Below are 14,047 nucleotides of genomic sequence, written 5' to 3'. Positions count from 1 at the left end.
CCAAACTATCCTTGTCTCTTGTCTCTATCAGTCTGAACTGTCTCGGTCTCTTTTTTCTAAATCTATCTCTCAACATATCAATTTCAAACTCTTATTGTCGTCTCTTTCAACCTCTCAATTCTCAGTCTCTTTTTTTCTAAATCTGTCTCTCAAACTGTCTCTTTCAAACCCCACTTCCCATTTGTCTCTTTCATTCTCTGTTCTCCGTTTTTCATCTTAATCTTTCTCTTTCAACCTCTCAGTCTCTCTTGTTTCTTACATTCTTTCTATTTTTTCAGTCAGTTTTTCTAAATTTTTCTACCTACCTGACAATGTCAACCTCTTACTTTCTCTTCTTTTTGTAAGTCTCAATACTCTCTCAGTCTATTTTGTAAACATCTGTCTCTCAAACTGTCTCTTTCAACTCCTAAATCCCCTTTTTCTCTTTCATTCTCTGTTCTCTCACAGATTTTTGCCTAAATCTGTCTCTTTATACCCCTCAATCTCTCTTGTCTATATCACTCTCTCTATTTTCTCAGTCTATGTTCTGAATTTGTTGATGAACATGTCAATATCAACCTCTCAAGCTCTCTTGTCTTTTTTAGTCTCTATACTCTCTCAGTCTATTTTTCTAAATCTCTCTCTTAAACATTCTCTTTCAAACCCTCATTCCCTTTTGACACTTTCATTCTCTTCACTCTGTCTTTTTATTGAAATATGTTTCTTGCAGACTTTCAATCTCTTGTCTCTTTTATCTCTATACTCTCTCAATCTGTTTTTATAACTCTGTCTCTCACTCTCTCTTTCCTTGTTTCTCAGTCCTAATTGTCTCAGTCTCTTTTTTTCTGAATCTATCTCTCAACGTTTGCATTTCAAACTCTCAGTGTCAGTTCTCTTTCAACCTCTTTATTCTCTCACTCTTTTTTCTAAATCTGTCTCTCAAACTTTCTCTTTCAAACCCCATTCCCTTTTGTGTCTTTCATTCACTTTTCCCTTACACTTTATACCTAAATCTGTCACTTTCATCCTCTCAGTCACTCTTGCCTCATCTTCTCTCTATGTTCTCACTCAATTTTTCTGAAATTGTCTATCATCAGTGCTCCGTCCACTGTGCCACCTTGCTGCAGCTATTGTTATTATAATTATTTTTGAATTTAATTTTTTCTCTTTACTTTATTGTGCTTGTGGGTCTATATTTTTTGAGGGAGGGGTATTATGGGTAATCTTGAACAAGAATATTTATGTAATGTATAAAAAACATCATTTGTACAAAAATAAGAATAAATAAATAAATAAATTGGAAAGAAATAGTATGTTTCAACCCCTCATTTCCTTTTGCTGCTTTCATTCTCCGTTCTCTCTCAGTCTTTTTATCTCAGTCTGTCTCTTTCACCCTCTCAGTTTCCCCTTTCACTTTCATTCACTGCCTATTCTCAGGCTATTTTTCTAAATTTGTCTATCAACATGTCATTGTCAACCTCTCAAGCACAATCGTCTCTTTCAGTCTCTATACATTCTCAGGCTCCTTTTCTAAGTCTGTCTCTCAGTCTGCTTCTTCAACCTATCAGTGTCTCTTGTTTCTTTCAATCTCTGAACACCCTCAGTCTCTATTTTCTAAATCTATGTCTCAATGTGTCATTTTCAACCTCTCAATCTCTCTTGTCTCTGTTAGTCTCAATACTCTGTCAGTCTAGTTCTTGAAATATGCCTCTCAAACTGTCTCTTTCAACCCCCTAATTCCCATTATTCACTTTCATTCTCTGTTCTATCTCAGGCTTTTTATCTAAATCTGTCTCTTTGAACCTATCATTCTCTCTTGTCTCTTACATTCTTTTTATTTTCTCAATTTTTCTAAACGTTTCTACCTACCTGACAATGTCAACCTCTCAGTCTCTCTTGTCTTTTTCGTCGTCTCTATGTTTTCAACTATTATGTGGAATTTGTCTATAATCAGGTCCATGTCAACCACTCAATCTCATTCATCTCTTTCAGTCTCTATACTCTCTCAGTCTCTTTTTCTAAATCTGTTTCTTTCAATCTCTCAGTGTCTCTTGTCTCTTTCACACTTTCTACTTTCTAAGTCTATTTTTCTAAATTTCTCTATGAACAGTTCAATGTCACCCTCTCAATTTCTCTTGTCTCTTTCAACCTCTCGATTCTCTGTCTATTTTTATAAATCTATCTCTCAAACTGTCTTTCAAACCCTCATTCCCTTTTTTCTCTGTCATTCCTTTGTTGTCTCTCAGTTTTTTATCTAAATCCTTCTCTTTAATCCTCTGAATCACTCTTGTCTCCCCTTTTAATACTTGAATGTTGACTGAGTATGTGTAGTTTGACTTTAACCCAAGTTTGATGAGAAGATTCAGGTGTTTCTCATCTGCTCCCTTCTTCCCCTCTTACCATAGGTTTTTTGTACCTCTTAGTGTAATGAGTTTTACCCCATTCAAGCCCCTCCCTCTTCCAGTCTCTTTCCTGTCCCCCTTTTTAAGGAGATAGTGTTTTTTAGATCATTCTATGTAAGTCATAGAAAATTATGAGTGTCTGTCCCTTCTAATTCAGTATATTCTATTGAATAGAGTCAAAATTCCTGAGAGTTATTAGGGTCTTTCTCCCAAGTGGGGTTAAAGCTAGTTACATCTCTTTAGATAGCAGTCTCATGGATAGGTCATCAATATCCATCATTTCTGGCTAGGTATATTCTCTCTGTTAGAGTTACAATTCTCAAGATTTATGAGAATCTTTTTCCGCCCATGGTGGGATATAGCCAGTTTCAATTTACTGGATAGCATTTTTTCCCTTTTACTGCCACCCCGCTTTTTTTTACTTTTTCATGTGTCTCTTGAAACTTCTGTTTGATGTCCAAATTTTCTGTTTAGCTCTGGTCTTTTTATCAGAAATTTTTGGAATTCTTCCATTTCGTTAAATGTCCATCTTTTTCCCTGGAAGAGAAGGCGCAGCTTTTCAGGAAAGTAGATTTTTGGCTGCATTCCAAGCTCCCTTGCTCTTTGAGGCCATTCGATCCCATAATGTTGATGCAGCTAGGTCCTGCGTGGCTCCTTGATATTTAATTTTTTTCTTTCTGGCTGCTTGCAGGATTTTGTTTTTATCTGATAGTTCTGGGGTTTGGCCACAACATTCTTTGGTGTTTTCCTTTTAGGATCTTTTTCTGGTGGAGATCGATGTACTCTTTCAATAACTACTTTGCCCTCTGATTCCATGATATCAGGACAGTTTTCCAATACTAGATCCTGTGATATTAAGTCCAGGCTTTTTTTTTTCTCTTCAATGTTTTCAGGAAGTCCTATAATTTTCAGGTTGCCCCTCCTTGATCCATTTTTGAGGTCAGTGGTTTTGTTGATGAGGTATTTTACATTTTCTTCTATTTTTTCTATTTTTTGATTTTGTTTAACTGAATCTTGCTCTCTCATGGAGTCATTAGTTTCTGTTGGAGTGCATTCTTTTTTGGAGGGAGGAGTTTTCTTCATTAACCTTTTGCAACTCCTTTTCCAGTTGGTCAATTCTACTTTTGAAAGAGCTTTCCATTTGAACAATTGAGGTTTTGAGAGAATTATTTTCTTTTTGCATTTGGCCAATTGAGGATCTGAGAGAATTATTCTCATTTTGTATTTGTCCAATTGTTGATGTGAGAGATTTATTTGCCTTTTGTATTTGTCCAATTGTACTTTCTAAGGTTTTGTTTTCTTATTGCAAGGTATTAATTCTCTCTCCCAAATTTTTAAGCTCATTCCTTATTTCTTAAATGAAGTCTTTCTGTGCTGAAGACCAGATAGTATTCTCCTCAGAGGTTCTAGATCTTTCTGAGTTAGGGTCTTTCCCTTCCAAGAATTTTTCTATCGATCCACCTATCTGCTGACCCTTCTTCATTTTGCTAAGACCTTGAGTTGGGGAGGGACTGGTTTCCAGGGGCTTGGGATAGGTAAATGCTTTATTCACTGAGTGCAGTTTCTCTGGCTGGCCAGTAGTAGATGTTGGTTGCTTTCTCTGGAGTGTCTGTGACTTTGATTGAGACCTTCTCCTTTTGCTTGAAGGGAGGAGATGGAGCTATTAAATTCTTTTGCTTTCAATCAATGGTAGGCTTTACCCTGGCCTGAGGTCATTGCTCAGCTGGGCTGGTTCTTCTGTTCACACACCTGGGCCTGAGGCAGAAGTAGTTTGCATTTGTTTGCTCTGGGAAGAGGTCTGAGCTGTAATGGGACTCAGACCAGAGGAGCCCAGGCATGGTGTCTGAAGCCTTCCTGCTCCAGAACTCTGCCTTCAGCCCTGTCTGCAAGCTGCCAGGGGATAGCACTCCCTAGCTGACTGAAGCCCCTGCCTTCTAGCTGCATTGCTGATCCAGCAGGTCTGGCCCTCGGGCCCTCAAGACTCTTGGCTCCAATTCAGCTGTAAATCTGTTTGATCCCTGGTGATCATCCCTCTCAGCTCAGAGTCACTCACCCGCCCAAATTTGGCCAATGCTGCTGCTGGAGACAAATCCTGAGGTAGATGTTCTTTCTCCTGGCTTTTCTTTCTGGGTTTTGTGGGTTAGATTTCTTTTAAGAGGTTTTTTCATGTGATAGATGGGGAAAGATCAGGAGACTTTAGAACTGTGCCTGTCTTCTCTTTGCCATCATGGCTGGAAGACCAAAATGGATTTCAGGCTTGCCTGTGCTTAATGGCCCAGCTGACTTTAAGGTCGCCACTGGCCCTCTCCACACTTCACCCTCCTTTTCTGTAAATAGAAGGGCTTTGACAAACAACGAGGTCTCCCTGGGTTCTGAATCTTGAGCAAGCCTCTCCCTTTGCCTGGCCTTAGTTTCCTGCCCTGAAAAGATGGAGGCTTTGTGTGGGTACACAGGGTATTCTAACAGCCCTGACACAAATCATTTCCAAGTAAAGCGCCACTTGGACAATCTCAAGAGCTGGCTTACCACACTGAGAGGTAAGGTGCGCCAGAGTTCTGGGGAGCTGGATATTCCACCCCATAGCCCAAGGGCACTAGACACAGTTGTGTCTTATCACCTCTTCCATAAAGTACCCCCTTATCCTGTAACGCAAGATGTTGACCTTCCTTTGCTTGTGCACTCCCCCATTCCCTTGTTATGCTTTGTTCTATGCCTGAAGACCTAGCAGTATATATGTAATAGCTAAGCAGTAATCCAACTGAGTGGGAGGCATAAGGCAGCAGTGGCTTGACTCCTGATTCTCAGCTCCCTTCTGGAAGGGAGGTCAGTGCTGTGAGCCCCAAGGAAGCAAGCTACAACAGCTTGGCCGCTGGTCCTTCTGAAGCCTGTCCCAGGCCACGCAAACTGCATTTTCCCAATGGGGGCAGGGCCGTACATTTGTCCCCCTCCTCCTCCCCACTCCCCTCCCCCTCCTCCCTTCTTCCCCACTCCACGTCTTGTCCTCCTCCCCTCCTGCCCTCCTCCACCTCCCTCCTCCCTTCTCTCTCCTCCCCCCTCCCATCCCCGTCTTCCCCTCCACCTCTCCTGTTCCTGTGCCCCTCTGCTTCCCTTTCCCCAGAGGGCAGAGCAGGCTCCTTCCATTTGGGCTCGGGGGCCTTTAAGGCCGGGCATCTCTGGGGGCCCCTGGCACAGGCAGGCCTCATTTCTCCTCCTTCTCCATCCTGCAGGGACAGGCAAGGGTCTTGGGGCTGGGGGGCGGGCAAGGGTTTTGGGGCTGGGGGGATGGGCAAGGGTCTTGGGGTTGGGGGGCAGCGCCCCAGAAAGAGCCCGTAGGGGCACGGTGGATGCCTTGTGCCGTTCTGGCCAGAATGTGAATGTGGGGGCGCCTTGGCCTCCCCGGAAGGTGCCCATGTCCCCAGGGGTCTCTCGGCCCAAGTCCCCCCAGGAAGTGGGTTGGGGAGGCGGTCTCTACAGAGTGGGCCGCATGTTTCCACGTGTACTCTGATGTGCATGCGTGTCACATGCTTTCTCATGTGAGGTCATCCTCATGTTCTAGTGGTTCTGATCATAGGCTCGGTCACGTGACACAGTCATGCATGATTTCCTGTCACGTGTCAGGGCTTCCCTGTCTGGCCTCAGAGTCCTCCGCTGCAGCGAGGAGGCTTCCCTCGTGCTCCTGCTGAGGCCCCGCCCAGCACGGCCGCCATCTTGAACCATCCGGGGTGGAGCCGCCTCTCCTTGGCCTCCCCTCCACTTCATGCCTGTTTCCGTGCCCCTCCCCCCGACAAACGTCCCCTCCCCCACCTACCTGCTTCCCTGTTCCTCCCACATTGCAGCTCCCTCCCCCCTCTGTCTGCAGGGTTCCTGGCCCCTGCCCCCGCTCTTCCGGCCCCTATCTGCTCATTTCCTGTTTCCCATTGTTGCTAGGGGATGAAGACGTGCCTTCCTTTCCTGGACTGAAGAGGCGCTTTTCTCTCTAGGGGAGGAAGAGGCTTCTTCAATTCCAGGCCGGAAGAGTGTCGTTTGTTTCAGGGCGGACACACGTGAGGCCAGGCCTGGCTGCGGCTCCGCACACAGGTAGGTCCTTCTTCATTTACTTCTGTAACCTCCGGGTGGGGGTGGAGCCATGGCCGTGCTGCTGGGGGGCAGAGCCACAACCCTGGGGTTGGGGGGCGGGGCCACCATCTTGGGGTTGGTGGCGGAGCCACGGGCCTGGGTTTGGGGGGGCGGAGCCACATCCCTGGGACTTGGGGGGGTGTGAGCCACCGCCCTGGGCTGGGGGGCTGCAGCCCCGGAAGGAGCCGCGGGCGCTCCGGGAGCCATGTTGCGCCCCTCTGAGCGGAACGTGGCTGGCAGCCTCGGGCGCCCGGGCCGGGGGCGCCGTTCCGAGGGGCCCTGCCGCCCGCGGGCCCGCCCGAAGGGGCTGCGGAGGGCGCCACGGGGAGCCCGTGTCCGTGCCGGGTGTCCGTGCCGTGTGTCCGTGCCGGGTGTCCGTGCCCGGTGTGCCGCGTGTGTCGGGGCTACAAGGCGGATCTCTACACTGTGTGAGTGATCACGCGAGCTCACGCCACGCTCACGTGTGGAATGCCATGCCGGTAGCCGTCCGTCAGGCGGTCAGGGTTCCGCGGCCTCAGTTTCCCCTTGTGAAAGCCGAGGCTTCTCGTGGTCTTGCTGAGGCCCCGCCCAGCGCGGCCGCCATGTCGTCCCGTGGGGCAGGGCCGCGGCCGCCATCTTGGCCCGTGGACAAGGGCCCGTCCTCCCCTTCCCCCGGCCCCCGCCCCTCCCCCTTCCTGCCCCCCCTTCCTCTCGGGCCAGAGCCCTTTCCGGCAGGGCGGGGCGCCTCCGAGGGCTCCGGACACGGGCAGGCCCCGCTTTTCTGTCCTCTGACCTCTGGGGGAGCAAAGGCCTTGGGGGGCAGAGCCCCACACACAGCCTCCAGGGGTCCTGAAGCCACTGCGAACGTGGGGTGCACAGGAGGCGCCGCCTCCAGCCTCTCTGGCCCGGCCGGGCCTCCGCATGGGCCCCGTCGCCCCGGATCGGATCTGGACTGGGGGGGGGGGGGATCACTGTGCCGCATTCCTCAACAGCTTGTAGTCTCTGACGATTTATGGATTTGTTACACAGGAATTTAAACTGAAAATACATATTGTTCTGCATTGCATGATATTATGTCGTTTTATATTATATTTTACGTCAATGTGAAGGAGGGCCAAGGTTTCCCCTCCCTGGACTCAGTTTCCTCCCCTGTAAAAGCTGTTCCCCTAGTTGTCCTGGGGAGGCCCCTCCCAGCCCTAAATGCATGTGGCCCAATGGGGATAGCGCAGCACCTCTGCCCCCTCGCCCTCACTCTGGGTTTTCCTTGTCCCCTCCTCCTCTTCCCTCCCTTCTTCCTCCCCCTGGGTCTTTCTCTGTCCCTCCCCCTCCCTCTAAATGCTCTCCCCCCCAACCCTCCCTTGCTCTCTTCCAGCCTCTTCCTGCGCCCCCCCTGCTTCCCTTTATCCTAGAGGACAGAACAGGCTCCTTCCATTCCTTGCTTGGAAGCCTTTGAGGCAGTGAATCTCTAACCACTCCTGACACAGGTAGGCCTCATTTTTCATCCTCATGTTTTCCTACGGAGGACAGGGGGACCCCAGAAAAGACTGCAGGGTCAGTGATGCCATTTTACATGTGTTTTAACTGGGAATTGAGTCCAAGGTGCTTCCCAGGCTTCTCAAGCAGAAGGCCTTTACTGTTGGGCCATCTGGCTCCTACTCCAAGGAAGGAATTGGAGTGGGGGGAGAAGCTTCTACAGAACATTATGAATAAAATAACTATTGTATTTGATGAGAAAATTTTGAGCTTACCTGATTTATGGAAGCATAAATTGAGATTCTGTTAATTAATGAAGGTAATCAATTATCCTACAGCTCAGGAACATTATATTGAAATAATTTAAGTGGCATGCCAGGAGGTGACCTACAAAAGAAGGATGACCACTTAATAACATGATGACACTCCCCAAGAACGAAACTACCAGTCCCTCTCCTAAATTTTGTGAACCCAACAACTAAGCTTTTTATTAAAAAAAAACTAAGCATCCCCCACCCCCCAGCAGACATTCCTTATGGTCTCTGTCATTTCCCTCACTGACTGGCTACATGACCTGTTCTTTAGAAACCAGGCAATTAGCAGGCCAAGACATCCTGTCCTGCTCCCCAGCCATCACTTGAATAAAGGCAAATGGCAGAGATGTCTAGAATTGGCAAGGGAGGATTTTCTGTATGCAAAACCAAAGCCACACTAACTTGCAAGAAGAATCACCCTAACAGCCAAGTCTACTGACTTACCCCCAGTTTCCCCTACTGGACTTGCATTTCTAAATCAAAATGATGTTTGCCACCCAGGTCCTGGTGAAAACCCATTTCTTATCAGCTAAAGAGTTCTCTTTCCAGATCATCGGCACAAACATCAATTGTCTTTTAAAAGCTTCCCCTTTGGTAAGTACAACCATAAAAATGAAGCAGCAGCATAGGACTCCTGTAGGCCTCTGTAAGTTGGGGATAAGACACCACCCTTCCCTGTCCTTCACCCTTACTTCTCACCACAAATACCCCAAGGATTTCTTAGGGGAAAAAGGAAACACTCCACTCAGGGCAATGCTCTCCTCTCATGTTTTGCCCATCTTTGTAAGGGCAGGGTGGTGGGCTTCTATGTGTCACCGTGTCTTCGTTCTAACTCTACTTTCTCCTTGCACAACAATCTCAAGACCACCTTTGGATTACACACACACACACACATACACACACACACACACACACACACACACACACACACACACACACAAACTAGGCTATTCCTGAAGGTCTTAGGGCACATTTAAGCTCTAAGAACTTCAGATACAAAAACACTATAAACTGTAAAAAAAATTCCTTTGAACTTTTCAAGCTTCTCTCATACCTATTTTGTTTTCTAAATTTTGAATACTTTATTTTTCAGTTGACATATCAGGCACTCTCTGTCACCATACATTGTATTTAACAGTCTTTGGATGCTACTTTCTCACATTTGTTTCTAGGGAAAGGGGATTGTCTTGCTGGGCTACCTCAGGTCCCTAATCTGACTTTCTCACATTGTGTTTCTTGTGGAATCATGCGAAACCTGTCATGTATACACCAAAACTGTGGTCTTTGGATTATCTTCAGGTTACGATTGCACACAGAATTTTTTCAGTACATGAGATTTTAGAAAATTTGGAAGTAAACTTAACCTCTAGCTCACAATGATGGTTATATTGAATTTTCACAAGAAACATACCAATATTTTACAAATTAAAATGACCTTTCCCATGTTTTCCCAAAGGTTGAGACATTAGCAGGTTCAATCAGCTTTTTCATTACATTCGTGTATTTTTTTGTGTTGATATGTCCTTCTTTATCATTTGCTAAGATCCAGGAGCTTCTGCCCAAGCAAAGGGGACAAGGATCCTGCACCCATTCTCCAGGATGAGTGATAGCATTGAAATTCTAATTGATCCTGCTGATTACAACCCAGAAGAAACTGGGGAAAAGGCAGTCCCTGGTCAAAGTAAGACAGCAGAGAAAGAAGTCAAAGAGCTCCCCAAGGAAATGGGATTCTTGAGAATGACATTTCCAATGGTGCGGCCTGCAGCCACTCAGTCTAATGATATCCAGAACATAAACGAAGAGCTCCCAGGGGCAGCAGCTGCTGATGACAGAGAAGCTCCCATATTACTCGGCCTGATGGTTGAAATGATTTGGGACCATCCTAAAGTTTTCGTGGGACTCAGGTCACATCGGAAAAAATATACCAGGAAAGGCCTGCTGTATCGCAAAGGTATTGATTTGTGTGATTGCCTACAGATAGAATGTTCGGGGTGCTTGAAGCCATGCCGCAGCTGTAACTCAAAAAAATGTGGGCCTACGTGTCGCCGGAATCGCAAATGGGTGTACACCAGGATTGAGGATCAGTTTGGTAACCTGATCCGTACATTTCCATTTCCAATTCGTAAATAAGATCCTGGCAACACTTGGCTCCCTTTCTTTTGCAGGGCTTCCATCAATCTTTATATTATTATTCTTTTTATTTTAATATACTTTGGGGCTTAGGCAAAGAGTTGAAATGGTCTTAAGAGTCAAGTCAACTGATCATTCCAGTGTTAAGGAATAACATCGTTTCCTTGAAGATACCATCATTTGAAGAAATTCTTTTTTGTTAAACAGAATAAGCCATTTGTTCCCTATCATCTTTCCACCTTCAGTTATCACTACAGCCCAGTTTAGATTAGTTTAAAATTTTGCAAAGCAAAAAGGAGCCTCATTTTCAAAAGCCAGGAGTTTATTCTTTTTTCATGTTGACTTTAAAGCTTAATAGTAAAAACTAACCAAACCAAGTGAAACCTCCATTGAATGTGATAATCAGATCCTGTCCACCCTATGGGGTCAAATACATGGTTTAAAGAGTTACGATTGTTGCGATCTTGTTGTAGTATGGATTCTTACTGACATCTCCAATATAACCTTTTCTATTGAGTCATCATAGCAAATTCTTAAGCTATGTAGATGTCTTCATAGACAAAATGGAGGAAATATTGTGTGTGTGATAGCACTGAAAGCAAATAAAAACTATTAAGTCAAAATTGGTTTTTAATCTCACATTATTCCCTTGAATTCGGAATCCAAGCAGGGCTCTGGGCAACCATACTCAGTGGGGGTACCTGTGCACACAGGTGCTCCCTACAAATTGGATAAAGGTAAGAAAAATACATCCAAAAAACCACATGTAGGGTCTTGATAAGTTAGACATGACTGCAAATGAGTGATGAAAATTACAGGGAGTCAGGTGGCACAAGGGTCAACTGTGGTTGGCGTTAGGAAGACTCATATTCTTGAGCTCAAATTTGTACTTAGATACTTACTAGCAGTGTGACCCTGGGCAAGTCACTTAACAATGCTAGTCCCACTTTCCTCATCTGTACAATGAACTGGAGAAGGAAATGGAAAACCACTCCAGGATCTTTGACACGAAAACCTCAAACGGGGTCACAAAGAGCCGGATGCAACCAAGAAAAAAGACGAATAAAATGAAGAAAGATCCACATCTGGAGGGCAGACAGTTGCATGTCACCTAGAGGGCTACATGAACCTTACCCCTAAAGCCAGAACATGGAGTTCTTATCCTGGGGACTTGCCATAACTAGGAGGACTCTGCCTCATTAAAGTTTTGCTGCTTAGGGTGTGGCCTTCAAGACTACAGCACATTTCCCTGTAATTGCTTACAGAGCCTGAGAGAAGGGATAGAAATGGAATTTTTAATGGTCAGCAAATTCAGTTGCCTTTAGGCAGACTGGATGGTTGGTCGGTCTCCTATCCTCTCCTCCCATTTAATTAGTGTCTGCGAGCATCATCAGAAATGGGACTGCAATGGTGTTCTCTGACCCACTCTTACAGTCTCCTGGAGGAGTCTCAGGCAGCGACATCCTTGTCTGCTGTTATGATTATAGCTCCCAAAAAATTTCATGAGAACTAGTTTCCTTAATATTTTTAAGAGCCACATGTGTCCCTAAATCATATATGTCTAGTTAATGTTGGCTTTTAGCTCCAAGTTTCAGAGGCTGGCAAGGCTGCTACGTGAGTTCACATCCATTTCTTCCTCCATGACTCATGCTCTTCCAACTTGGGGTGAGAACACTGTGTGTTGAGAAAGGCTTCTTCTGAAATGACAGAATATCCAAAGTCTGGATACATACCCTCTATTACCTCTTTCTAGTCTTGGGGTCACTATAAGAAGGAATTTCTAAAATGGAGTTAAATTACTGAGCAGCCCCGGTTGGATGGAGTGGCTCAGCCTGGACACATTGCCATATATATAGATCATTACAGGGTAACCTTTGAAATCACGTCAGGGCAGCTAGAGAACCAGGGAATACAAAAAATGGGAGGAACCTTAGAGTCTATAGTTCAAAAAATAACATCGAATGTCAAGAGTTGGAATGAACTTCAAGCAGTAACTAACAGCTGTAGAGGGACTTTCAAACCAAGGTGGTTAGGGCTGGAAAAAACCTTAGAGCATACCATGTCATCATTTGTTTAACACAGAATGTTAAAAATGAAGAGGACTCTAGAACATAGGAAATTAAAATTGAGCAGGATCTCAGAACAGAGAAAGTAAGCTATGGGAAGGACCTTAAACAAAAGGTTGTTAGAATTATCAGGGGAACTTTAGAAGAGAAGAGTAGGACTTGATATTAGAACACAGAACCTTTGGGATCAAGGCCAAGCTTTTCATTTCCCAATCAAATCAGTCTCATTCCTGCCATCACCAATTCTTTGATGGTGATGTCCCCTTTAGGGGAACTGAAGGACACAGATATTGATTTGGATCTCGTTTGCTTATCTAACCAATCCTGCGTGTGTGCTGTCAATTTAAGACTGTGGTTGGGGTTTTGCCAGAAATATAGGTTCAGGAGGACTTTCCTCCTTAAAAGTGGAAATGCAGGGAGAGTTTGGAAGTCCAACTGCATCTTCTTACTTCTAAGAAGGAACTTTCAAAGTATGCAGCTGGTCCTCATGGCCAAAATTCAAATTCTTCTTACAGCTAAGAGGGGAAGAGTAGCTCATCACTGTTCCATGTAAGCATCATCACATTTAAATCATAGGAACCCAGGTAAAACTGTCAAATTCCCACTCTTGTTCCCCAAGTCCACTCCTCCCAGGCACACTCTACTGAAGTGCTAGGGTCTTCTACGGAAAAAGCAGACGTGGTAGGAGAACTGAATTTTGTTCATTGGCCATTAACTTCCTGGGTGACCTAGGGCAAGTTATTTCCCCTTTGTAGGCTGAGATTTCCTTCTCTGTAAGAGAAGTGGGTTGAAACCTTGAAGGACTTGTTCATTCCTTCAGTGCAACAACCAGGGAAAATTTTGGTCTATCTGCAATGGAGAATACCATCTGCATCCAGAGAGAGAATTATGGACCATGAACAAAGACCAAAGACTATTACTGTCAAATTAGGAAAAAAATAAACGTTATTATGTAATTTTGCACTCTCATACTTAAAGATATGATTTCTCTGTCATCACATTCAGCTGAGATCATTGTATAACATGAAACCAATGTAAAGACTAACAGAATGCCTTCTGTGGGGGGTGGGAGGAAGGAAGCAAGAATAGGGGAATAATAGCAAAACTCAAAATAAAATAATATTTCTTTATAAATAAAAGATAAATTGACATAGATGATTTATAAGGCCCTTTCCAGCTCTCAAATTCTATTTTTGTTAAGAACTAGAATTTCTTTGAGGTTTGCAAAGCATTTTTGCAAATATCTCATTTGATGCCCACAATTTTCCTGTGTGGTAGGTGCTATTACTATCATCATTTTAAATATGAAATAAATACAATATGAAATAAACCCTCATAAATCCTTGACATTTGTATATATGACTATCAAGATACAACAGGAAAAGCTAGAAAGAGAAATTCCATTCAAAGTATTCTCAGACAATATAAAATACCTGGGAGGCCAAGGAAGACTAAGAAACTTTTTGAAAACAATTGTAAAACACTTCTCCCACAAATTAAATCACATTTAAATAGTTGTGCAAATATCAACTGCTCATGGACAGGACAAGCTAATATAATAAAAATGACAATTCTAACAAACAAATTC

General features: G+C 44.6%; 1 long non-coding RNA gene and 1 pseudogene across 1 annotated transcript; one reads left to right on the top strand and one right to left on the bottom strand.

The window, feature by feature from the left end:
- Nucleotides 1-5,792, bottom strand: part of LOC141504119 (G patch domain-containing protein 2 pseudogene) — a 45,337-nt pseudogene extending 39,545 nt beyond the window's left edge.
- A 523-nt stretch (nt 5,793-6,315) lies between these two features.
- LOC141504121 (uncharacterized) lies at nt 6,316-10,956 on the top strand. Its single transcript, XR_012473208.1, has 4 exons — nt 6,316-6,458; nt 7,849-7,960; nt 8,765-8,857; nt 9,807-10,956. It is a non-coding gene; the product is annotated as an uncharacterized LOC141504121 (long non-coding RNA).
- The last annotated feature ends 3,091 nt before the right edge of the window (nt 10,957-14,047 follow it).

Source organism: Macrotis lagotis, unplaced genomic scaffold (assembly GCF_037893015.1).
Source record: "Macrotis lagotis isolate mMagLag1 unplaced genomic scaffold, bilby.v1.9.chrom.fasta BILBYCTG135, whole genome shotgun sequence".
NCBI lineage: Eukaryota > Metazoa > Chordata > Mammalia > Peramelemorphia > Peramelidae > Macrotis > Macrotis lagotis.
This window is presented reverse-complemented; position numbering and strand designations above follow the sequence as displayed.